The sequence below is a fragment of the Tachyglossus aculeatus genome, chromosome 22, assembly GCF_015852505.1.
Source record: "Tachyglossus aculeatus isolate mTacAcu1 chromosome 22, mTacAcu1.pri, whole genome shotgun sequence".
NCBI lineage: Eukaryota > Metazoa > Chordata > Mammalia > Monotremata > Tachyglossidae > Tachyglossus > Tachyglossus aculeatus.
Window position 1 is genome coordinate 40,169,677 of NC_052087.1, and position 24,368 is coordinate 40,194,044.

At 48.2% G+C, this 24,368-nt stretch overlaps 1 protein-coding gene across 1 annotated transcript in view; it reads right to left on the bottom strand.

Annotated features, from left to right (window-relative positions):
- Positions 1-22,943, bottom strand: part of AMPD3 (adenosine monophosphate deaminase 3) — a 121,950-nt gene extending 99,007 nt beyond the window's left edge. The window contains exon 1 of the mRNA XM_038765039.1: positions 22,881-22,943. The gene's annotated coding sequence lies outside the window, so the exon portion shown is untranslated. The remainder of the gene's footprint in view (positions 1-22,880) is intronic.
- Positions 22,944-24,368: the final 1,425 nt, after the last annotated feature.

The window sequence follows — 24,368 nt, forward strand, 5'->3', positions numbered from 1 at the left end:
CCCGGCTCCGCCAACTGTTAGCTGTGTGACCTTGGGCAAGTCACTTCACTTCTCTGGGCCTCACTTCCCTCATTTGTAAAATGGGGATTAAGACTGTGAGCCCCCCGTGGGACAACCTGATCACCTTGTAACCTCCCCAGTGCTTAGAATAGTGCTTTGCACATAGTAAGCTCTTAATAAATGCCATCATAAAAATCCCCATTTTCCAGATGAGGTAACTGAGGCACAGAGAAGTGAAGTGACTTGCCCAAAGTCACACAGCTGACAATTGGCGGAGCTGGGATTTGAACTGATGATCTCTAACGCCAAAGCCCGTGCACTATAGAAGCAGTAGAAAGAGTGGAAAGATCACGGGCCTAGGCGTCAGAAGACAGGGGTTCTAATCCCAGTTCCGCCATTCATTCATTCATTCAATCGTATTTATTGAGCGCTTACTGTGTGCAGAGCAGTGTACTAAGCGCTTGGGAAGTACAATTTGGCAGCATATAGAGACGGTCCCTACCCAACAGTGGGCTCACAGTCTAGAAGGGGGAGACAGAGAATAAAACAAAACATATTAACAGAATAAAATAAATAGAATAAATATGTACAAGTAAAATAAATAGAGTAGTAAATAAATACAAACATATATACATATATACAGGTGCTGTGGGGAAGGGAAGGGGGTAAGGAGGAGGGGATGGAGAGGGGGAGGAGGGGGAGAGGAAGGAGGGGGCTCAGTCTGTCTAGACCTCAATTTCCTCATCTGTAAAATGGGGATAAAATCCCTGTCCACTCTCTCTCCCCTTTTGTGTTTTATCAATCAATCAATCAATCAATCGTATTTATTGAGCGCTTACTATGTGCAGAGCACTGTACTAAGCGCTTGGGAAGTACAAATTGGCATCACATAGAGACAGTCCCTACCCAACAGTGGGCTCACAGTCTAAAAGGGGGAGACAGAGAACAGAACCAAACATACCAACAAAATAAAATAAGTAGGATAGAAATGTACAAGTAAAATAAATAAATGAATAAATAAATAAATAGAGTAATAAATATGTACAACCATATATACATATATACAGGTGCTGTGGGGAAGGGAAGGAGGTAAGACGGGGGGATGGAGAGGGGGACGAGGGGGAGAGGAAAGATGGGGCTCAGTCTGGGAAGGCCTCCTGGAGGAGGTGAGCTCTCAGCAGGGCCTTGAAGGTGTTTTGTGTCACCTATGCATTTAGCTCTTTACCCCTTACATGCTTGGATATGCCCAGCCCAACAGCACTTGGGAACATCTCTTCATACTCTGCTGTTTCCCCTATTTGCAATTTACTTTAAAGTCTGCCTCCTTTACTAGATCGCCAGCTCCTTGTGGGCAGAAATCGTGTCTACCGATTCTATTCAATTGTACTCTCTCTAGCGCTTAGTACAGTGCTTTGCATGCAGTAAATGCTCAGTAAACACTATTGACTGCTTGACTGACTGACTCAGACCATGAGCCCCATGTGGGACAGGGTCTGATCTGATAATATCCATCTACCACCGGGCTCAGCACTACAATCACTAACAAATATCATAAATTTTTATTATTTATCCCCTTGAGCGCTGAAAGGCATGGCTATTTACTAAAACTATCTTACAGAAGGAGAATTTGATACAAAAGGAGATTATTTAACTTGTAATAATAATAATGGTAACATTGATACCATTTATTAAGCACTTACTATGTGCAAAGCACTGTTCTAAGCGCTGGGGAGGTTACAAGGTGATGAGATTGTCCCACAGGGGGATTACAGTCTTAATCCCCATTTTACAGATGAGGGAACTGAGGCCCAGAGAAGTTAAGTGACTTGCCCAAAGTCACACAGCTGACAAGTGGTTGCATAAGATCCATGGAAGAGCCATAAAGAGACCCTGAGTACCAGCCCTGTCCTTCCTTCTGTCCTGGCAACTTCGTGGAATGACTCAAAAAAACAGGGAGCATCATTTGGCCAGAGAAGTTCCAGATTTTAATAAACACCTCTGTTCTGGGGTGGCCTAGGAGACAAACAAAGGATATAAAGTGGACCCACAAAAGGGATCCATATAAACAAGATGGGTTCAACACATGAGAATTAGCGTGGCCAAATAGACAGAGCACGGGCTGGGAGTCAGGAGGACCTGGGTTCCAATCCCGGCTCCACCACTTGTCTGCTGTGTGACCTTGGGGAAGTCATTTCACTTCTCTGTGCTCCAGTCACCTCATCTGTAAAATGGGGATTAAGACTGTTAGCCCCATGTTGGACATGGACAGTGTACCATCTGATTAGTTTGAATTCATTCATTCATTCAATTGTATTTATTGAGTGCTTACTGTAGGCAGAGTACTGTACTAAGCGTTGGGAGAGTACACTATAACAATAAACAAATGCATTCCCTGCCCACAGTGAGCTTTCTACTACAGCACATAGTACGATGTCTGGCACATAATAAGCACTTAAATACCAATTTTTTACAAATCAAGAAGAAAATTCCCCCACTCGGGCTTTAGCCCTATTTCTTTATAACTGAAAGAATGGGGAGAAGAAATCTTCTAGACTGCAAGCCCACTGTTGGGTGGGGACTGTCTCTATATGTTGCCAACTTGTACTTCCCAAGCGCTTAGTACAGTGCTCTGCACACAGTAAGCGCTCAATAAATACGATTGAATGAATGACTGAATGAAATTATAAAAGGCACACAGGAAACCATCTAGAGAAAAGATCTGAGGAGGTATTAGAGGGGTGAACCTGGCTAGTAAGCTACAAGTTGTAATGATGGGGGTCAAAACTCTTGGAAAGGTATAGTCGTGTGTGTTGTGTATGTGTCTGTGTTTGTGCAAGTGTGTGCGTGTCTGAGTGTCCTTACAACTGGGTCTGTCAGAGAGGAGAAAAAGGAGAAAGAAACTGGGGGCCAAGATGGACGAAAAGACTACTTGAGGGCAGAGAATGTGCCACTTCTCTGTTAGCTATTTCCAAAGCAAGAAAACTGAGCGGAGAGACACAGCACAAAGTGAAGCGATCTGACAATTAGCCAGCGAATGATAGCTAGTGAAGTCTGACAATTATCTTGTTTATGATAGTCCACGCAGATAGCCAAATCGGATCTTTCAAGCCCGAGGGTGAACAGGCTGAACGTGCTGGCCTGAGAGTTTGTTGGCTGGTGGCCAGGGGAGTGTGGATGTATGTTCTGATGGACATAAACATTAATAATAATGATGACATTTATTAAGTGCTTACTATGTGCAAAGCACTGTTCTAAGCGCTGGGGAGATTACAAGGTGATCAGGTTGTCCCACAGAGGGGCTCACAGTCTTAATTCCCATTTTACAGATGAGGGAACTGAGGCCCAGAGAAGTGAAGTGACTTGCCCAAAGTCACACAGCTGACAATTGGCGGAGCTGGGATTTGAACCCATGATCCCTGACTCCGAAGCTCGTGCTCTTTCCACTGAGCCACGCTGCTCCTCTACATCTCTACAATGCTGCTCAACATTACCAAGTTGGGAGCATTGAATTCAGAGACAAACACAGGGCCCGATCCGGGATTGAGAGGATGAGACAAAATGGGAAACAAGTAGGGCTAAATTGTATTTTCCAAGCGGTTAGTACAGTGCTCTGCACACAGTAAGCACTCAATAAATACAACTGAATGAATGAATGAACTAGCCTGTTCCCTTGGCATTATCCTGGACTCATCTCTCTCGTTCAATCCACATATTCACTCCGTCACCAAATCCTGTCGGTTCAACCTTCACAACATAGCTAAAATCCACCCTTTCCTCTCCATCCAAACTGCTACCATGTTAAATCAAAGCACTTAGCCTATCCCGCCTTGATTACTGTATCAGCCTCCTTGCTGACCTCCCTGCCTCCTGTCTCTTCCCACTCCAGTCTGTATTTCACTCTCCTGCCCGGATCATTTTTCTAAAATATGATTCAGTTCATGTTTCCCCACACCTTAAGAACTTCCAGGGGTTGCCCATCCACCTCCTCATTAAACAGAAACGTCTTACCATTGGCTTTAAAATACTCAATCACCTGGTTCCCTCCTACCTTGCCTCACTGCTTTCTTACTACAACTCAGCCCACACACTTCACTCTTCTAATGCCAAACTACTCACAGTACCTCAGTCTCATCTATCTCACCGCCAACATCTTGCCCATGTCCCATGTCTGGCCTGGAATGCCTTCCCTCTTCATATCTGACAGACAATCACTCTCCCCACCTCCAAAACCTTATTAAAAGCACATCTCCTCCAAAAGGCCTTCCCTAAGCCCTCATTTCCTCTTCTCTGCATCATCCTTGCACTTGGATTTGCACCCTTGATTCACCCCTCAGAGTGGCTCAGTGGAAAGGCTCACACTTTGGAATCAGAGGTCACAGGTTCAAATCCCAGCCCCGCCACTTGTCAGCTGTGTGACTTTGGGCAAGTCACTTCACTTCTCTGGGCTTCAGTGACCTCATCTGTAAAATGGGGATGAATACTGTGAGCCCCACGTGGGACACCCTGATCACCTTGTAACCTCCCCAGCGCTTAGAACAGTGCTTTGCACATAGTAAGTGCTTAATAATTGCCATTATTATTAATTACCCATAATTTATTTATTTATTTATGTTAATGACCATCTCCCCCTCTAGACCATAAGCTCATTGTGAAGAAGGAACATGTCTACCAACTCTGATATATTGTACTTATTCAAGAGCTTAGTACAGTGCTCTGCACACAGTAAGCGCTCAATACGATTGAATGAGTGAATGAATGTACTCTTCCAAGCACTTAGTACAATGTTCTGCCCAAAGAAAGTGCTCAATAAATACGAGATTTATTGATTGATACTGCCCAAGTTTAGTGAAACTCCCCAAGTTGGAGCTCAATTAATACTACTATTTGATCGTATTTATTAAGCGCTTACTGTGTGCAGAGCATCATCATCATCATCATCAATCGTATTTACTGAGAGCTTACTGTGTGCAGAGCACTGTACTAAGCGTTTGGAAAATACAATTCAGCAACAGGTAGAGACAGTCCCTGCCCAAAAAGGGGCTCACAGGCTAGAAAGGGAAAGACAGACACTACTACTACTTCAACAGAACACCCAGCAGGTACAGTCCCACAGAGGCTCATTCATTCAATTGTATTTATTGGGCATCTACTGTGTGCAAAGCACTGTACGAAGAGCTTGGAAGTGTACACTATATCAGAATTGGTAGACATGTTCCTTGCCCACACGGAGCTTTTAGCCTAGACGGAGAGGCAGTCAGCCACTAGCTGGCCAGTGAGGGGCCCAAATTCTCACTCCCTGACCGGTCTTCTATTCGATCATCAATCAATCAACACTACTGATGGAGCACTATAAAGAGCACTATACTAAGCACTATACTAAGCACTTGGGCACTCAATCAGCTCTCTCCCTCCTAACTTCACTGATGCCCTCCTATAACACAAACGGCTTGCGTCAGTCCTCTAACACCAGTTACAGTTCTCTGTAACTTGCTATCATCTATCCTTCTTCCAACACATTTCCCATGCTGCAGCCTGGAAATTCCTCCCACTCACATCCGACAGTACCATTCTCCCCACCTTCAAAACCCTCCTAAAATCCCGTCTCCTCCAAGAGGCTTTCCCTGACTAAACCCTTTTTTTTCCCCATCTGCCCATGGTTGTGTATCCCTTAACTATTTGACACCCCAGGCCCACAGCAAATATTCCTAGCCATGATCTATTTTAACATCTGTCTACCCAATAGTATTGTGCTTTCCCAAGTGTTTAGTACAGTGCTTTGTTTAAGGTAAGTGCTCAACAGACTATTGATTGATTGATGAGTTGGTTGGAAGCGTACAATTGAGTTACTAGACATGATCCCTGTCTTCAAGGAGCTGACATGCTAATCAGTCAATCAGATTTATTGAGCACTTACGATGATGATGATGATGGCATTTATTAAGCACTTACTATGTGCAAAGCACTGTTCTAAGCACTGGGGGAATACAAGGTGATGAGGTTGTCCCACGTGGGGCTCGCAGTCTTCATCCCCATTTTACAGATGAGGGAACTGAGACACGGAGAAGTGAAGTGACTTGCCCAAAGTCACACAGCTGACAAGTGGCGGAGCCGGGATCTGAACCCATGACCAAGCACTTGGGCAAGTACAACACAACAAAATAACAGTCATATTCCCTGTCCACAACAATCTTACTGTCCAGAGGAGAACTTACAGTCTAATGGCTTTTATCGTTCAATATTTGTATTAAAACGCCTTTCGGGAAGCTGCTTTATTTTTGCAGTTCATAGTTTTTGAAGTGCTAAGCAAAGGTCACACTCTGGCTATTAGATTTTTCATCTATGCCACATTCCCAATATCTCCAATATGCTCAACAGAACTCAGGAAGAAAAGCTATGCATACTTGGTTCACGGCTTGCTATTGAGTCTCTCCCCTAAAACGGCTCCAGAAGCTCTTTCTCTTTCCAAGTGTTAAAATGATCCTGATGCAATTTTAGGTTCAACTGAATTTTTTTATTATTTTAAGAATTTCTTTTTTTCCAATAACCCAGAATGCCTTTTTTTCTTATATGGAAATCAAGGGAATAAAATTGATTCTATATTAGCAACAGTGAATCTAGAGGAAAGAGCCTATGTGACTTTGAGCAAGTCACTTAACTTCTCTGTGCAACAGTTTTCTCACCTGTCAAAATGGGAATTAAATACCTGTTCTCCTTATACTGTGAGCCCTGTGTGGGAGAGAAACTGTTTGTATATACCCCATAGTTTGGCACATAGTAAACACCTAACAAACATCACAGTTGTTATTATTAGATCTGAGGTTAGCAAAGAAGCAGTGTAGCCTAGAGGAAAGAGCACAGGCCTGGGAGTAAGAGAACTTGAGTTCTAATCCTGGCTCAGTCAACTGCTTGCTAGGTGACCTTGGAAAAGTCACTTCACTTCTCTGTGCCTGTTTCCTCAACTGTAAAATGGGGATCAAACACCTGTTCTCCTTCCTACTTAGCCTTTGAGCGCCATGGAGGAGAGGGGCTGTATCTGACCTAATTAATTTGTACCTACCACAGAGTGGAGAACATTGTTTGACACATAGTAAGAGCTTAACAAATACCTTAAAAAATGTCATTCTGAACATTCGTGTGGTTTCTAAGTCACCAAGAACTCCCAAGCATCCCAAACCCAGTCCCACAGCACTTATGTACATATCTTTATGCTGTCATTCCCCCATAAGTCATTTATTTTCATACTTGTCTCTCCCTCTAAACCCTAAGCTCCTTTTGAGAAGGGATCATGTCTACCAACTCTGCTATATTCTACTCTCCCAAGCACTTAGTACAGTGTTCTGAAAACAGCAAGCACTCAGTTAAAACTATCAATTGACTGATTGACTGGGAAACTCATTCCCCTTCACATATACTGAAATTCAGTCACTGGGACTTTCAGATTCACCCAGGTCCACAGGGGAATTTAGTAGTAGTTATTCAACTCATCACTCTCAATTTCCATACCACAATTTTAACCACAGATCCTTCCTGGGCTTTGCTCGACCTGCACGAAAAAGTACTTTGATTCTGCAGAGTTAAATCTTTCCCTGAACTCTTCGGAATCTGTCTCAGTATTGCATTATTTTAATAGATGAGTACAGGATTGGTTGCTAGATTTAATTTTGAATCCTCTGACTAGCTACTGAAACCGCCTCACCATTATCGTTTTACCTGGATGAATGAATGAACCTAAATTGCTTAAATAAAAACTTTTGAGATGTTCTTTATCTCTCATTCATTCATTCTATCATATTTATTAATAATAATAATGATGGCATTTATTAAGTTCTTACTATGTGCAAAGCACTGTTCTAAGCAATGGGGAGGTTACAAGATGATCAGGTTGTCCCACAGGGGGCTTACAGTCTTAATCCCCATTTTACAGATGAGGGAACTGAGGCACAGAGAAGTGAAGTGACTTGCCCAAAGTCACACAGCTGACAAGAGGCGGAGGCGGGGATGTGGATTGAGCATACGAATTAGAGTCAGGGGAGGGTTTCAGGAGGGAAAGCAGCATGGCCTCGTGGATAGGGAAGAAGCCTAGGAGTCAGAAGGGCCTAGGTTCTAATTCCTCCTCCATTGCTTGTCTGCTGTGCAGCCCTGGGCAAGTCACTTTACTATCCTATTTATTTTATTTTGTTGGTATGTTTGGTTCTGTTCTCTGTCTCCCCCTTTTAGACTGTGAGCCCACTGTTGGGTAGGGACTGTCTCTATGTGTTGCCAATTTGTACTTCCCAAGCGCTTAGTACAGTGCTCTGCACATAGTAAGGGCTCAATAAATACGATTGATTGATTGATTGATTCTCTGTGCCTTGGTTACCTCATCTGTAAAGTGGGGATTAAGACTGTGAGCCCCACGTGGGACAACCTTGATTACCTTGTATCCCCCCCCCCCCCCCAGCATTTAGAACAGTGCTTGGCACATAGTAAGCACTTAACAAATACCAACATTAGTAGTAGTAGTAGTAGTAAGTGCTTAACAAATTCCACAATTATTTTTATCCACCAATTACATGACTTTTCACATCCCTCTATCTAGGTGCGGTTCAATTGATAGTCGATGATGAGGTAGGCCTTAGCAGAGAAGAGGTCTGACTGTTTCATAACTCCTCAAATACGGAAGCCATTGGAGGAGCCTCAGGAATCCTGGACAAAAGGAGCATGTGATGTCCTTCCCGTCTCACAAGCCCACAACCTTGGTGTCATTCTCGACTCTGCTCTCTCGTTCACCCCATACATCCAATCCGTCACCAAAACCTGCCGGTCTCACCTCCATAACATCGCCAAGATCCGCCCTTTCCTCTCCATCCAAACCGCTACCATGCTGGTTCAATCTCTCATCCTAACCCGACTGGATTACTGCATCAGCCTCTTCTCTGATCTCCCATCTTCCTATCTCTCCCCACTTCAATCTATACTTCACACTGCTGCCCGCATCATCTTTATGCAGAAACGCTCTGGGCATGTTACTCCTCTCCTCAAAAATCTCCAGTTGCTGCCTATCAACTTATGCATCAAGCAAAAACTCCTCACTCTCGGCTTCAAGGCTGTCCATCACCTCGCCCCCTCCTACCTTACCTCCCTTCTCTCCTTCTCCAGCCCAGTCCGCACCCTCCACTCCTCTGCTGCCGCTAACCTCCTCACTGGGCCTCGTTCCTGCCTGTCCCGCCATCAACCTCCGGCCCACGTCCTTCCCCTGGCCTGGAATGCCTTCATTCCACACATTCACCAAGCTAGCTCTCTTCCTCCCTTCAAAGCCCTACTGAGAGCTCACCTCCTCCAGGAGGCCTTCCCACACTGAGCCCCCTTTTTCCTCTCCTCCTCCCCATCCCCCCTGCCCTACCTCCTTCCCCTCCCTACAGCACTTGTATATATATTTGTATAGATTTATTACTCTATTTATTTTACTTGTACATATTTACTATTCTATTTATTTTGTTAACGATGTGCATTTAGCTTTAGTTCTATTTATTCTGACAACTTGACACCTGTCCACATGTTTTGTTTTGTTGTCTGTCTCCCCCTTCTAGATTGTGAGCCCGTTGTCGGGTAGGGACCGTCTCTATATGTTGCCAACTTGTATTTCCCAAGTGCTTAGTACAGTGCCCTGCACATAGTAGGTGCTCAATAAATATGATTGAATGAATGAATGAAATGTCACATGCCTTAAACTGGGCACCGAGAACATGATAACGTCATTTGCATCATTTTGTGTGAGTTGTTCAAGTCAGCCTAAACCTAGACCTTTTCTCCAGGGGGTGGGGGAACCCCTTAAGCTACCTTTGCCTCAGAGCCACTGCCCTCCTTTCCCATGGGCCTCAGTGGCAGAGCCGTGGCAGGGTGGCGGGCGGAAGAGAGCAGGGCAAATAAAGTAAAATAAAAACACTGGGCATAAAGGCCTCTCAAGCCATATCTGTAGGGGCTAGGCCAGCTGGAAACCAGACTGTCTGGTCCAACAAACCAGGTGGCCAGCCTGAACTTTTCGGGGGGGTAGTGGTCCCTCACAGACCACAAGCCTAGGAGCCAGAAGGACCTGGGTTCTAATCCTGGCTCTGCCACATGTCCGCTGTGTGACTTTGGGCAAGTTACTTCACTTCTCTGGGCCTCAGTTCCCTCTTCTGTAAAATGGGGATTAAGACTGTGAGTCTCATGTGGGACAGGGGCTGTGTCCATCCTGATTAACTTGCATCTACCCCAGCGCTTAGAACAGTGCTTAGCACATAGTAAGTACTTAACAAGTATATTTATTATCATTATTATTATTATTCAACTGCTGGAAAAGTAACTCCCGCCAATCCTCCCACAGCTACCTAGAGTGTAAATCCTCTTTACTGCTTCTATCCCTCACCAGTTCTAAACAAAGCAGGCAGGAGACCTGTCCCCCTCGAGACTGTAAGATCACTGTGGGCAGGGTAAGCGTCTGTTTATTCTTATATTGTACTCTGCCAAACGCTAAGTACAGTGCTCTGCACACAGTAAGCACTCAATAAATACGACTGAATGAGGGACTTTAACCAGAAACTCTTCTGTCTGCATTCTCCCACATGCTTAGTACAGTGCTCTGCATATGGTAAGCGCTCAATAAATACCATGGATTGATTGACTGTTGATCTAGTGCCAGCTCCAACTGCTCTTGTTGCTCTGACCTGCGTGTCCACGGTCTGCATGCTCAGCCTTCCCCAGAAGGATGCAACTGGACTGACCATATTTATTCCTTGTCAAAGCTGCTCTTTCCTGCCAGGGAATCTCTCTCTCCATAATTATGGTATTTGTTAAATGCTTACTATGTGCCAGGGACATGGGTTCTAATCCCAGCTGTGCCACGTCTGCTGGGTGGTCCTGGGCAAGTCACCTAACTTCTCTGTGCCTCAGTTACCACAACTGCAAAATGGGGACTAAGACTGGGTGTCCTACATGGGACAGGGACTGAGTCCAATCTGGTTAGCTTGTATCTGCCAAAGTGCGAGTACTGTGCCTGGACCATAGTAAGAGCCTAACAAAACCAATTACAAAATAATGACCGGCTGTGATCAGTCCCCCAGGTTGGGAGAACAAGTCTTACCAAATAATTCATATCTCTTCCTCCCTTCAAAGCCCTACTGAGAGCTCACCTCCTCCAGGAGGCCTTCCCAGACTGAGCCCCCTCCTATTTTATTTGGTTTATATGTTTTGTTTTGTTCTCTGTCTCCCCCTTCTAGATGTGAGCCCGCTGTTGGGTAGGGACCATCTCCACATTTTGCAAACTTGTACTTCCCAAGCGCTTAATACAGTGCTTGGCACACAGTAAGTGCTCAATAAATACGATTGAATGAATGAATGAATGAACTGTTCTAAGCACTGGGGTTGGGCACAGATAATTGGGTTGGGCACAATCCCTGTCCTACATGGGGCTCCCCATCTTAATCCCCATTTTTACAAATGAGAGAACTGAAGCCCAGAGAAGTGAAGTAACTTGCCCAAGGTCACACAGCAGATATGTGGCGAAGCCGGGATTAGAACCCATGACCTTCCGATTCCCAGACCTGTGCTCTATCCACTAGGCCACAGTGCTTCAGCAGTTTGGGTTGGGTTTGAGTAGCACTCAGAAGAGGTAAATCTATTACACAGCATAAATTATTTATTTATATAATGATGGTATTTGTTAAGCGCTTACTGTGTGTCAAGCACTGTTCTAAGCACTGGGATAGATACAAGGTTATCAGGTTGTCCCATGTGGGGCTCACAGTTTAAATCTCTATTTTCCAGATGAGGTAACTGAGGCACGGAGAAGTGAAGTGACTTGCCCAAAGTCACACAGCTGATAAGTGGTAGAGCCTAGATTAGAACCCATGACCTCTGACTTCCAAGCCTGTGCTCTTTCCACTAAGCCATGCTGCTTCTCATTTATATTAAGATCTGTCTCCCCCAATAGACTCTACTCTTGTTCATTCAATCATATTTATTGAGCGCTTACTGTGTGCAGAGCACTGTACTAAGCGCACGGGAAGTACAAGTTGTTGCTTGTTGTGGGCTCGTTGTCTGTTTGTTGTTACATTGTACTCCCCCAAGCTCTTAAGTACAGTGCTTTGTACACAGTATAAATACGATTGAATGAATGAATATAATAATACATACAAATGCATAAATAGCGCTCAATAAATAGCATCGATGATGATAATGACAGTGACGGTGATGATGCAGAGGGAGCAGGAGGATTGGCAATGTCAGTGGAGAAAGCTAGATACTGTTCAACTCTGCTCCAGGAAGCCCCAGTCCTAAACTTAGCCTAGAACCTGTGCCTGTGTCCTAAATTCTTCTATCCAGTCATAAACCGGAGTTTTGGAAAGCCTTCCACATTTCTGACCGTGGACAGCAGGGATTAGAGGGCTGAAATGGGCTTCTCCTGTTTCTGTCCAGGTTTCATCTACTTCAAGATTATGACCCACCTGCTCTCACAGTTGCTTCATAAACGGTTTCACTTACAGCCTACGGGAGACGGGTGAGCTTACTTTAAAAAAAAATGATTTATTCACTAAATAATTCAGGAGACAGCCGCAGAGGGAAAACAAATTAACCCTCCTGCTCTTTCCTCCAATTCAGGGGAAAGGGGGATCTTTTATCATGGTACCAGGCTAGGAGAGGCAAACTTAGCTCCATCCACCTACCAATCAATGGTATTTATTTTGTTAATGATGTGCATCTGGCTTTATTTCTAATTATTCTGATGACTTGACACCTGTCCACATGTTTTGTTTTGTTGTCTGTCTCCCCCTTCTAGACTGTGAGCCCGTTGTTGGGTAGGGACCGTCTCTAGATGTTGCCAACTTGTACTTCCCAAGCGCTGTGTGCTCTGCACACAGTAAGCACTCAATAAATACGATTGAATGAATGAATTTATTGAGCACTTGCAGAACATTGTAATAAGCACTTGAGAGAGTACAATAGAGAAAAGCTGAGGGTTCAGGGGTGAGAAAATGTAGCTGAGCATCAGAAACTCTGAAACAGTACAGTGCTTTGCACACAGTAGAAACTCAGGAAATACGATTGAATGAACTCTAATTCCAGTTTTTCTACTAACTTCTCATGTTGCCTCTAGTTTAGTGCCTCTCATGTTGAGCCACTAAACCTTACTGGAACTCAAACTCCCAATCTGCCAAACTCTCCCAGACAAGCCTTTCCAAAATTTGCAAGTAAACCTGTCCAGTGCAATTCTAATCCCGGCTCAGGCATTTTGTCTGCTGTGTGACCTTGGGCAAGTCACTTCACTTCTCTGGGCCTCAGTGATCTCATCTGTAAAATGGGGATTAATACTGTGAGCCCCTTGTAGGAAATGGACTGTGTACAACCTGATTAGCTTATATCCATCCCAGCACTTAGAACGGTGCCTGGCACATAGTAAGCCCTTAACAAATACCATTAAAATAAATTCACAGGTGAAAAGCATTACAGGAGGGCAAGGAGTGAGAACATCTGGAAATAATAACAGTTTCGTACTACGTGCCAAGCACTGTACTAATTGCTGGGGAAGATGCAAGATAATCAAGTCCCACATGGGGCACACAGCCTAAGTAGGAGAACAGGTATTGAATCCCCATTTCACAAATGATGGAACTGAAGCATAGAAGTTAAGTGACTTGCCCAAAGTCACACAGCGGACAACTGGCAGAGATAGGATTAGAACCCAGATCCTCTTGTTCTTTCTGCTAGGCCATATTACTTCCCAACGTAAGCGGCAAAAAGAGAGTGTCTGGCAGCAGCAGTATTGGAACAACAATTATTAAGCTGCCAGCCTGGAGATTTGAAGCACAGCCAACTGATCCTGCTTGCAGATTCAGAGTTCTGCCTCTCACCCTCCCAAGAGCATTAGCAGCAGCTAGGAAAGCTAGAGAGAAAAAACATTTTAGCCGGCTTTGCTCCCCTCATTCCACAACTACCTCGCTCACCAACACCCCAGCATCTGGGGTAAGAGGAAGTGCAAAACACTCACGGTGGATCGTGTTTTCCATTTTTCATGAAATTCCTAACTTTCCATCCCTTCATTTTATATTTTAAGCCTAAAGTCCAGGCTAGTCTGGGGATTTGCCACACAATGAAGACTGAAATCTTTTCTGAACTTCAACCAACAGCCTAAATGTGTAGCCACACTTTTTCAGGCACAGAGCTAGCCTGTGTTGCCACATTCACATAAATGGGTTCTCTGTGTATGAAGGAAGAAATCAAGAAAGAAACCACCTCCTAGTTATAAAAAAAATAACGGTGCTATTTCTTATGCACTTACTTTGTGCCAAAAGCTTTACTAAGTACTGATAGATACAAGAACATTGAGTCACAGTCCCCGTCCCACAGAGTTCATAGTATTTAATCCCCATTTTGCAGTGGAAACTGAGGCACAGAGAATAATAATGATGGTATTTTGCCCAAGGCCACACAGCAAGCAAGAGGCAGAGCAAGGAGTAGAACCCAGGTCCTCTGACGCCCATGCCTGGGCTCTTTCCATTAGGCCACGCTGCTTCTCCATTCTGAATTTCCTCTTTAGCTAAGTACTTCTTCAAGGCTTAGCACTGAAGCACCTAGGCTCTCTGATGAGACGGCCTTTATTAGAGAAGCAGAGTGGCTTAGTGGAAAGAGCACGGGCTTTGGGAGTCAGAGGTTGTGGGTTCTAATCCCAACTCCGCCACTTGTCAGCTGTGTGACTTTGGGCAAGTTGCTTAACTTCTCTGTGCCTCAGTGCCCTCATCTGTAAAATGGGGATTAAGACTGTGAGCCCCACGTGGGACCACCTGATTACCTTGTATCTCCCCCAGCGCTTGGCACATAGTAAGTGCTTAACAAATACCATCATTATTATCATTGTAATCTCTGAACATCTTATTACTAGAGTGCCCAGTAAGCACTCAATAAATACCATTGATTGAAATCCAAATCAAATGAGAGGAAGCAACTTCTCCTCCTGGGCTTTCTTTAAATGCCCCATAGCTCTGGATAAATTTTGCATTGGTACAAATGGGCCTGAAGACTGGGGTCAGTCATGAGACCCTCATTGAGACCCCCAAACAAGCCCTCCTGGGGTAGGGAAGGATGGGGGTTTCCCTTTGGAGATCAAAGGCTAATTTTATTTTACTCTCCCAAGTGCTTGGTAAAGTGCTCTGCACACTGTAAGTGATCAAACTTGGTAAAGTGCTCTGTACATAATAAGTGATCAAATACCACTGAGTGATTGATTGAAAGATAAACCACTTTCTAGGCATGAAGGCTTTTTTGTTGGTTTTTTTAATGGCATTTGCGACGCGCTTACTATGTGCCAAACACTGTCCTAAGTACTGGGGGGGGAGATACAAATTAGCTTGGGCAAAGTGTCAATTCCCTCTTTACAGATGAGGTAACTGAGGCACAGAGAAATGAAGTGACTTGCCCAAGGTCACAGAGCAGACAAGTGGCGGAGGCAGAATTAGAATCCATGACCTTCTGACTCCCAGGCAGGGGCCCTATCCACTAGGCCAGGCGGCTTTAAGACAGAGAACTTGCCCAAAGGAATTGATAACAGGGATAGTGGTTTTCACCCTTGCCCGCCTACTTGCTTGCTGCCCTCTGTAACAGTAATGATTATGGTATTTGCTAAATGCTTACTCTGGTTGAGGAACTTTACTAAGCGCTGGGGAATGCAAGAAAATCAGGTTGGACACAGTCCCTATTCCACATGGGGCTCACAGAATTAATCTCCATTATATAGATGAGGTAACAGAGGCACAGAGAATAATAATAATAATGGTATTTGGTAAATGCTTACTATGTGCCAAGCACTGTTCTAAAAGCTGGGGTAGATACAAGATAATCAGGTTGTCCCATGTGGGGCTCATAGTTTTAATCCCCACTTTACAGATGAGGTAACTGAAGCACAGAGAAGTTTGGTGACTTGCCCAAAGTCACACAGCTAAGCGGCAGAGCCAGAATTAGAACCCACAATCTCTGACTCCCAAGCTCTTTCCATTAAACCACGCTGCTTTCCAAGCTCTGTGCCTCAGAGAGAACATGGGATTGTCTCTCTTTATTGCTGTACTGTACTTTCCAAGGGTTTAGTACAGTGCCCTGCACACTAAGTGCTCAATAAATACGACTGAATGAAAGAATGAATGAATGACAGAAGAAAGAGGGCAAGTGGCACCATTTAACCCTAAAATACATTCCGTCATGCAGGATCTTGGTCAAATCTCAAGAGCAAAGCTCGTCTATCACTCCTGACAGGAGCCTCCATCAACCATTTTTAAAAAGCCATTTATTAAGTGTTTACAATGACTCAAGCACTATACTAAGCACCGGGGAGGATACAAGATAGTCTCCATTTCACATGGGGCAAAACCAAGAGCCAACAGGTATCGAATTTCCTGTTTACAGGAGAGGAAACTGAGGTACAGAGAAGTGAAGTGACATGCCCACGATCACAAAGCAGGCAAGTCGCTAAGCAGGGATTAGAACCTGGATGTCTTCTCAGTCCTGGGGTCTTTCCACTAGGTGGTATTGCCACCATCATTCATTCATTCATTCAATTGTATTTATTGAGCGCTTACTGTGTGCAGAGCACTGTACTAAGCGCTTGGGGCCAGTCACCATTAGAGAAGCAGCGTGACCTAGTGGAAAGAGCACAGACTTGGTAGCCAGAAGACCAGGGTTCTAATTCCGGCTCTGCCACTAGCCTGCTGTGGGACCTTAGGCAAGTCCCTTCACTTCTCCGTACCTCGGTTTCCTCATCTGTAAAATGGGGAGCCAATACCTATTCTTCCTCTTATCTAGGCTGGGAACCCCATATGGGACAGGGAGTAAGTTCTGTGTCCGAGCTAATTAACTTGTATCTACCCGCCAAGGGCACGCAATAATTCTATGTACAAAACCCATTCTACAGCCAAGGTAGAATCAGAGAGAGTGGCAACTGCTGAGTGAACACAAACAGCTGAAATCCTCTCTCTCATCACCCAGGTCATTCATTCATTCAATCATATTTATTGAGCTCTTACTATGTGCAGAGCAATGTACTTAAGCGCTTGGAAAGTACAATTCAGCAACAGAGACAACCCCTCCCACACACGGCTTACACTCTAGAAGCGGCGGAGACAGACATCAAAACAAGTAAACAGGCACCAATATAAATAGAATTATAGATGTATATACATTCAAGCACTTAGTACAGTGCTCTGCACACAGTAAGCGCTCAATAAGTATGATTGAATGAATGAATCAAAACAAGTAACCATAGGCTGACCACCTTTAAACCAAATCCCATATTAGATCAAGAGCTAGTTAACAGAGCAGAATATGGTGCCGTGTTAATAATAATAATAATGGCATTTATTAAGCACTTTCTATGTGCAAATAACCATTCTAAATGCTGGAGAGGTTACAAGGTGATCAGGTTGTCCCATGGGGGCTCACAGTCTTCATCCCCATTTTACAGATGAGGTAACTGAGGCCCAGAGAAGTGAAGTGACTTGCCCAAAGTCACACAGCTGACAATTGGCGGAGCCAGGATTTGAACCCATGACCTCTGACTCCAAAGCCCGTGCTCTTTCCACTGAGCCACACTGCTTCTCTATGTCATAACATAACTCTGCAGGAGGGAGATCCTAAGGTTTTAAGTTTATTTTAAAATAAGTATTTTACATGATGGGGAAGCGTTGTGTCTGTTGTATTGTTCTACTGTACTCTGCCAAGCACTTAGTACAGTGTTCTGTACACAGTAAGCATTCAATAAATATGATTGACAGTGAGGCCTGGTAGAAAGAACACAGACTTAGGAGTCAGAGGAACTGGGTTCTAATCCTGCCTCTTCTACTTGTCAACTGTGTGACTTGAGTAAATCACTTAATTTCTCTGTGCCTCTGTTTTCTCATCTATAAAATGGGGATTCAATTCCATGTTCTCCCACCTAAACTGTGAATCAGATGAGGGGTAGGGACTTTATTCATTCATTCATTCAATTGTATTTATTAAGCACTCACTGCATGCAGAGCACTGTACTAAGCGCTTGGAAGGTACAATATCCAGCCCGATTACCTTGAATCTATCCTATTGGGTAGTAAAGTACTTGGCCTGCAGTAAGCGCTTAACAAATATCACCACTCATGATGATGATGACGATGTTGATAAAAAGAATCTTACTGAGAAAGTAACTTTTAAGATGAAAGTTACTGGCCCAGCAGATCACAAATGCCTTTTTGGGTAGCTTTAAAAATGAAAATGCAGCCTGGAAGATGGTTTTTGTTTGGTTGGTTTTTTATGTTATGTGTTAAGCACTTTATGTCAGACACTGTACTAAGAGCTGGAGTAGATACAAGCTAATCAGTTCAAACACAGTCCCTAGTAAGCATCATCTCCAGTTTCCCAAGTATCTCAGACCCCCTTTCTCCTCTGACCTTGGTTGAGGAGTTCTGCATACTACATAAAGGCAACTGAGCTTTGTGAAAAACTCAGCAACCCACATGGAGTTTTGCAGAATAGTAATAATAATAATAATGGCATTTATTAAGCGCTTATTATGTGCAAAGCACTGTTCTAAGCACTGGTGAGGGTACAAGGTGATCAGGTTGTCCTCCCGGGCAGAAGAGATATACCTTGCAAAAAAGGAGGAGCCTTACTCATTTAAGAAGCAGCCTACTGGATAGAGTACCGCCTGGGAGTCAGAAAGACCTGGGTTCTAATCCTGTTTCCGCTGCTTCTCTGTGCCTCAGTTGTCTCATCTGTAAAATTGGGGCTGTGAACCCCATGTGGGACACCGGCTGTGTTCAATCTGATTAGCTTGTATCCATCTCCCCCGGGGCTTAGTAGAGTGCCTGGCACAAAGTAAGCGCTTAAGTACCATTAAAAAAAGTCACTTCACTTCTCTGTACCCATGTCTCACGTGGGACATCTAATACATCCAACCCACGTAAGCTCTTTGTGGGCAGGGAACGTGCCTGTTTATAGTTATATTGTACTCTCCCAAACTCTTAGTAGAGTGCTCTGCACACAGTAAGCGCTTGATAAATATGACAATGAATGAATATTAGCTTGTATCTACCCCAGGGCTTAGTACGGTGTCTGGCACGTAGTAAGGGCCTAACAAATACCATAAAAAAAGAAAACAGAGAAAGAGAGAATGCCTGAAGCTTTGCTCTCTCCTCTCAATCCCAGGCCAGTCCTGCAGAAGCCAGGTTTTTTGGCTTCTAGTGACTCCAGTAGAAAGCCCTAGTCAGCACAGTGTAATAACTTAATTACCTCTCCGCATTACAGCTAGGAAGGCTTGAGAGGAATTCCTCCCATAAGGAGTTCCGGGGCTGCACCTTGCCGACTTGTAGTTTATGCCAGAGTGTGACAAGTCAGCCAGATGTGTTGTCACAGAAAGATGGGGCAAGGGGAGGCGAAAGGCCAACATCCTCTTCTGCAGGGAACTGGTCTAACAACCCTTGTTGTGGCTTCCCATGTACTTAGTAAGCAATCAATAAAAAGGATTGGTGATGATGGGTTTCCCATGGCTTCTTCCCGCTCCATTGGTGCTGGGGATAGTCAGCCAGCCAGTCAGTCAATAGAACACTGTACTAAGAGCTTGGGAGATTACAATATAACAGACCCATTCCCTGCCCACAACAAGTCCAGAGAGATGGGCAGGGGAGCGGGCTGGGCTCCAGAAAAGGATAGTAATAGTAATAATACTAATGATGGCATTTATTAAGCGCTTACTTAAGCAAAGCACTGTTCTAAGCACTGGGGAGGTTACAAGGTGATCAGGTTGTCCCACGGGGGGCTTACAGTCTTAATCCCCATTTTACAGATGAGATAACAGGCACAGAGAAGTTAAGTGACTTGCCCAAAGTCACACATGTAGACCCAGGAGAACTCCAGTATGGTCAGCACCTGATGAAAGGGTCTGGGCTCAGGGGGAAGAGAGGTGAGGCAGAGGGGGAAGTAGAGGTAGAGGAGGGGAGACATTCATTCATTCATTCATATTTATTGAGTGCTTACTGTGTGCAGTGCACTGGACTAAGACCTTGGAAAGTATAGTACAGCAATAAAGGGGGACAATCCCTGCCCACAGCAGGCTTACTGGGAAGGGGGGGGGGGGGCGGAGGAGGCGAGGGAGAGGAGAGGAAGGTGGAGGAAGGGGAGACATGGTGGGGGGGAGAGGAAGAAGGCAGAGGAGGGGAGAGGGAGAGGAGGGGAGACATTCATTCATTCATCCAATCGTATTTATTGAGTGTTTACTGTGTGCAGAACACTGGAGTAAAGGCTTGGAAAGTACAACAGAGCAATAAAGAGGGACAATCCCTACCCACAAAGGGCTTACCGGGGAAGAGGGGGGAGGGAGGGAGAGCAGAGGAGGGCAGAGGGGCAAGTAGAGGCAGAGGAGGGGAAGACATGGGGAGGAGAGGAAGGAGGCAGAGGAGGGAGGGAGAGGAGGGAAGACATGTGGGGGGTAAGTAGAGGCAGGGGGGAGAGGGAGAAGGGAGAGGAGGGAGGCCGAGAAGGGGGGATGGAGAGAAGGGGAGACATGTTGGGGGAAGACATGGGGGAGAGAGGGAGAAGGCAGAGGAGGGAAGCAGAGGAGGGGGAGGGAGAGAGGAAGAAGGCAGAGTAGGGAGGCAGAGAAGGGGAGACATGTTGGGGGGAAGGAGAGATAGGGGAGGCAGAGGGGGGAGAGAGGGGGAAGGCAGAGGAGGGGGGAGGGAGGGAGGGAGGAAGAAGTCAGAGGAAAGAGGGAGGGAGAGAAGGGGAGACATGGGGGAGAGAGGGAAAAGGCAGAGGAGTGGGGAGGGAGAGAGGGGGAAGGGAGAGAAGGGGAGACATGTTGGGGGAGACATGGGGGACAGAGGGAGAAGGCAGAGGAGGGAGGCAGAGGAGGGGGGGGAGAGAGAGAAAGGAAGAAGGCAGAGGAAGGAGGCAGGGAGAGAAGGGGAGACATGAGGGGAGAGAGGGAGAAGGCAGAAGAGTGGGGAGAGAGAAGGGGGAGGGAGAGAAGGGGAGACATGTTAGGGGGAAGTAGAGATAGGGCAGGCAGAGGGGGGAGACATGGGGGAGAGAGGGAGAAGGCAGAGGAGGGGAGACATGTTGGGGGGAAGGAGAGATAGGGCAGGCAGAGGGGGGAGACAGGGAGAAGGCAGAGGAGGGAGGCAGAGAAGGTGGGGAGGGAGAGAGGAAGAAGGCAGAGGAGTGGGGAGGGAGAGAGGGAGAAGGCAGAGGGGGAGGCAGAGGAGTGGGGAGGGGCAGGGGACGGAGGCAGAGAAGAGGGAGAGAGAGAAGGGGAGATATGTTGTGGGGGAGCAGAGGCAGGGGAGGCGGAGGGGGGAAACATGGGGGAGCGAGGGAGAAGGCAGAGGTGGGAGGCAGAGAAGGGGGGAGGGAGAAAGGAGGGAGGCAGAGAAGGGGCGAGGGAGAGAAGGGGAGACATGTTGGGGGGAAGTAGAGGCAGAGGGGAGAGACATGGGGAGGGAGAGAGGAGGGAGGCAGAGAAGGGGCGAGGGAGAGAAGGGGAGACATGTTGGGGGAAGTAGAGGCAGGGGAGGCAGAGAAGGGGAGACATGGGGGGGGGAAGTAGAGGCTAGGGGAGACATGGGGGAGAGAGGGAGGAGGAGGGGGGAGAGAGGGAGGAGGAGGGGGGAGGCAGAGAAGGGGAGACACGTTGGGGTTAAGTAGAGGTAGGGGAGGGAAAGAGAGAGGGGGAAAAGAGAAAGAACAAGAGGAGGGGCCTGAGGTATCCGGGCTGCGGGGGGCAACAGCCGTGGCAGGCGGGCTGGGCGGCGGCCGGGGCCCAAACTGAGGGTGGGCGCCGGGCCGGGGCCCCTGCGGCTGCCACCCCGCCGGGGAGGTCCGGGCAAAGGGGAGGGGACCGGGCCGGGCCGGGCCGGACCCCACCGAGGGCACCGCACACCCCGACCCCGGGCCACTTACCCGGCTCCCCGCACGGATCCATGCCGCCTGACCCAAGACCAGACACGCCGGCACGGACCCACCCACGGACCCCGGGCGGGCGGGCGGAGTGGACAGCCCGGGGAGGGATGGGCAGCTCCGGGGTGGATGGGCAGCTCCGGGTCGGACAGCCGCGGGGGACGGACGGACGGACAGCCGGGGGAGGATGGACAGCTCCGGGACGGACAGCCGGGGGATGGACGGCCGGGGAGGACGGACAGCCGGAGGATGGACGGCCTCGGGGAGGAGTGGACAGCCCCGGGGGCTCGGGGAGGGCCAGGGACCGGCAGGAGGAGGAGGAGGGGCGGGAGGAGGGACGGGAGGAGGAGCAAGAAGAGGAGGAGGAGGAGCAGGAGGGAAAGGAGGAGGAAGAGGAAGAGAAGGAGGAGGAGAAGGGGGTACAGGAGGAGGAGGAAGGAGGAGGAGGAAGGAGGAGGTAGAAGGGGACAGGAGGAGGAGAAAGGAGGAGGAAGGAGGAGGAAAAGGGGGACAGGAGAAGGAGGAAGGAGGAGGAGAAGGGGGACAGGAGGAGGGGGTCAGGAGGAGGGGGACAGGAGGAGGAAGGAGGGGAAGGGTGAGGAGGAGGGACGGGACGGGAGGAGGAGGAGAAGCCAGCCTGGGCCTCTGCTGGCCCTCCAGCCGGGGGTTGGGGGTTTGGGGTGGGGGTCAGGCCGCTGGGCCCGGGGAAGCTTGGCCAAGCCCCGCTGGGGGTCCGGGGCCTGGGCCCACCGCCTCTGCCCACCGCTCCCCCTACCCCGGGCCCGGGGACCCCGGCGACCCCAGCCCCCCGCGCCGCTGGAGGAGGAGGAGGACAGGGGGAGCCTTGGCCCGGCCCGCCGGCAGGGAGGTGGGCACCGGCGGGCACGGCCAGCGGGCAGCCGGCCGGAGCCCCCCGCCCGCCTGCCCGGCCACCCAGCCCGGCCCCGAGATACCTCAGCCTCTGCAGCCAACCTCCAAATGAAAGCCGGGGCCCTCCTGGGCGAGGACGGTAAGGCAGGGCCTGGGCAAGGACGGTAAGGCAGGGCCTGGGCAGGGCAGGGCCTGGGCCAGGGCCAGGCCGGGGCAGTCCTGGGCAAGGACGGTGCGGGCCCTGGGCAGGGCCCGGACGAGGCCAGTGCAGGAAGGACGGTACGGCTCTTGGGATGTTGCCAACTTGGACTGCCCAAGCGCTTAGTCCAGCGCTCTGCGCACAGTAAGCGCTCAATAAATTAGATTGAATGAATGAATGGGGCGGACCCTGGGCAAGGACGGTGCAGACCCTAGGCAAGGCTGGTGAAGGCCCTGGGCAGGTCCTGGACGAGGCTGGTGCAGTCCTGGGCAAGGATGGTGTGGGCCCTGGGCAGGTCCTAGGGCAAGGCTGGTGAGGGCCCTGGGCAGGTCCTAGGGCAAGGCTGGTGAGGGCCCTGGGCAGGTCCTGGGCAAGGAAGGTGCAGGTCCTAGGCGAGGCTGGTGCGGGTCCTGGGCAGGTCCTGGGCAAGGACGGTAAAGGTCCTAGGCAAGGCTGGTGTGGGCCCTGGGCAGGTCCTGGGCAAGGCTGGTGAGGGCTCTGGGCAGGTCCTGGGCGAGGCCGGTGCGGGCCCAGGGCAGGTCGTGGGCAAGGCCGGTGCGGGCCCTGGGCAGGTCGTGGGCGAGGACGGTAAAGGTCCTAGGCAAGGCTGGTGTGGGCCCTGGGCAGGTCCTGGGCAAGGCTGGTGAGGGCTCTGGGCAGGTCCTGGGCGAGGCCGGTGCGGGCCCAGGGCAGGTCGTGGGCAAGGCCGGTGCGGGCCCTGCGCAGGTCCTGGGCGAGGCCGGTGCGGGCCCTGGGCAGGTCGTGGGCAAGGCCGGTGCGGGCCCTGGGCAGGTCGTGGGCAAGGCTGGTGAGGGCCCTGGTTGAGGCCGGTGCGGGTCGGGTTTGGCCTCCGTCGTCCCTCTGCTGGAAACAGGCTCACACTGCGCCAGCCCGCCCCGCCGAGCCGCTGCCAGGGAGGCCATCAGTCAATCAATCAATCAATCAATCGTATTTATTGAGCGCTGACTGTGTGCGGAGCACTGGACTAAGCGCTTGGGAAGTCCAAGTTGGCAACATCTAGAGACGGTCCCTACCCAACAGTGGGCTCACAGTCTGGAAGGGGGAGACAGACAACAAAAAACATATTAACAAAATAAAATAAATAGAATCGATATGTACAAGTAAAATAAATAAATAGAGTAATAAATATGTACAAACATATATACAGGTGCTGTGGGGAAGGGAAGGAGGTAAGGCGGGGGGAATGGAGAGGGGGACGAGGGGGAGAGGAAGGAGGGGGCTCAGTCTGGGAAGGCCTCCTGGAGGAGGTGAGCTCTCAGTAGGGCCAGGATGCCAGGGTCCTCTCCCTCCCTCCCGGGCCACCTTAACCCACTACCCCCCGAACCCCCGGAATGCCAGAGATGGCAGCCTC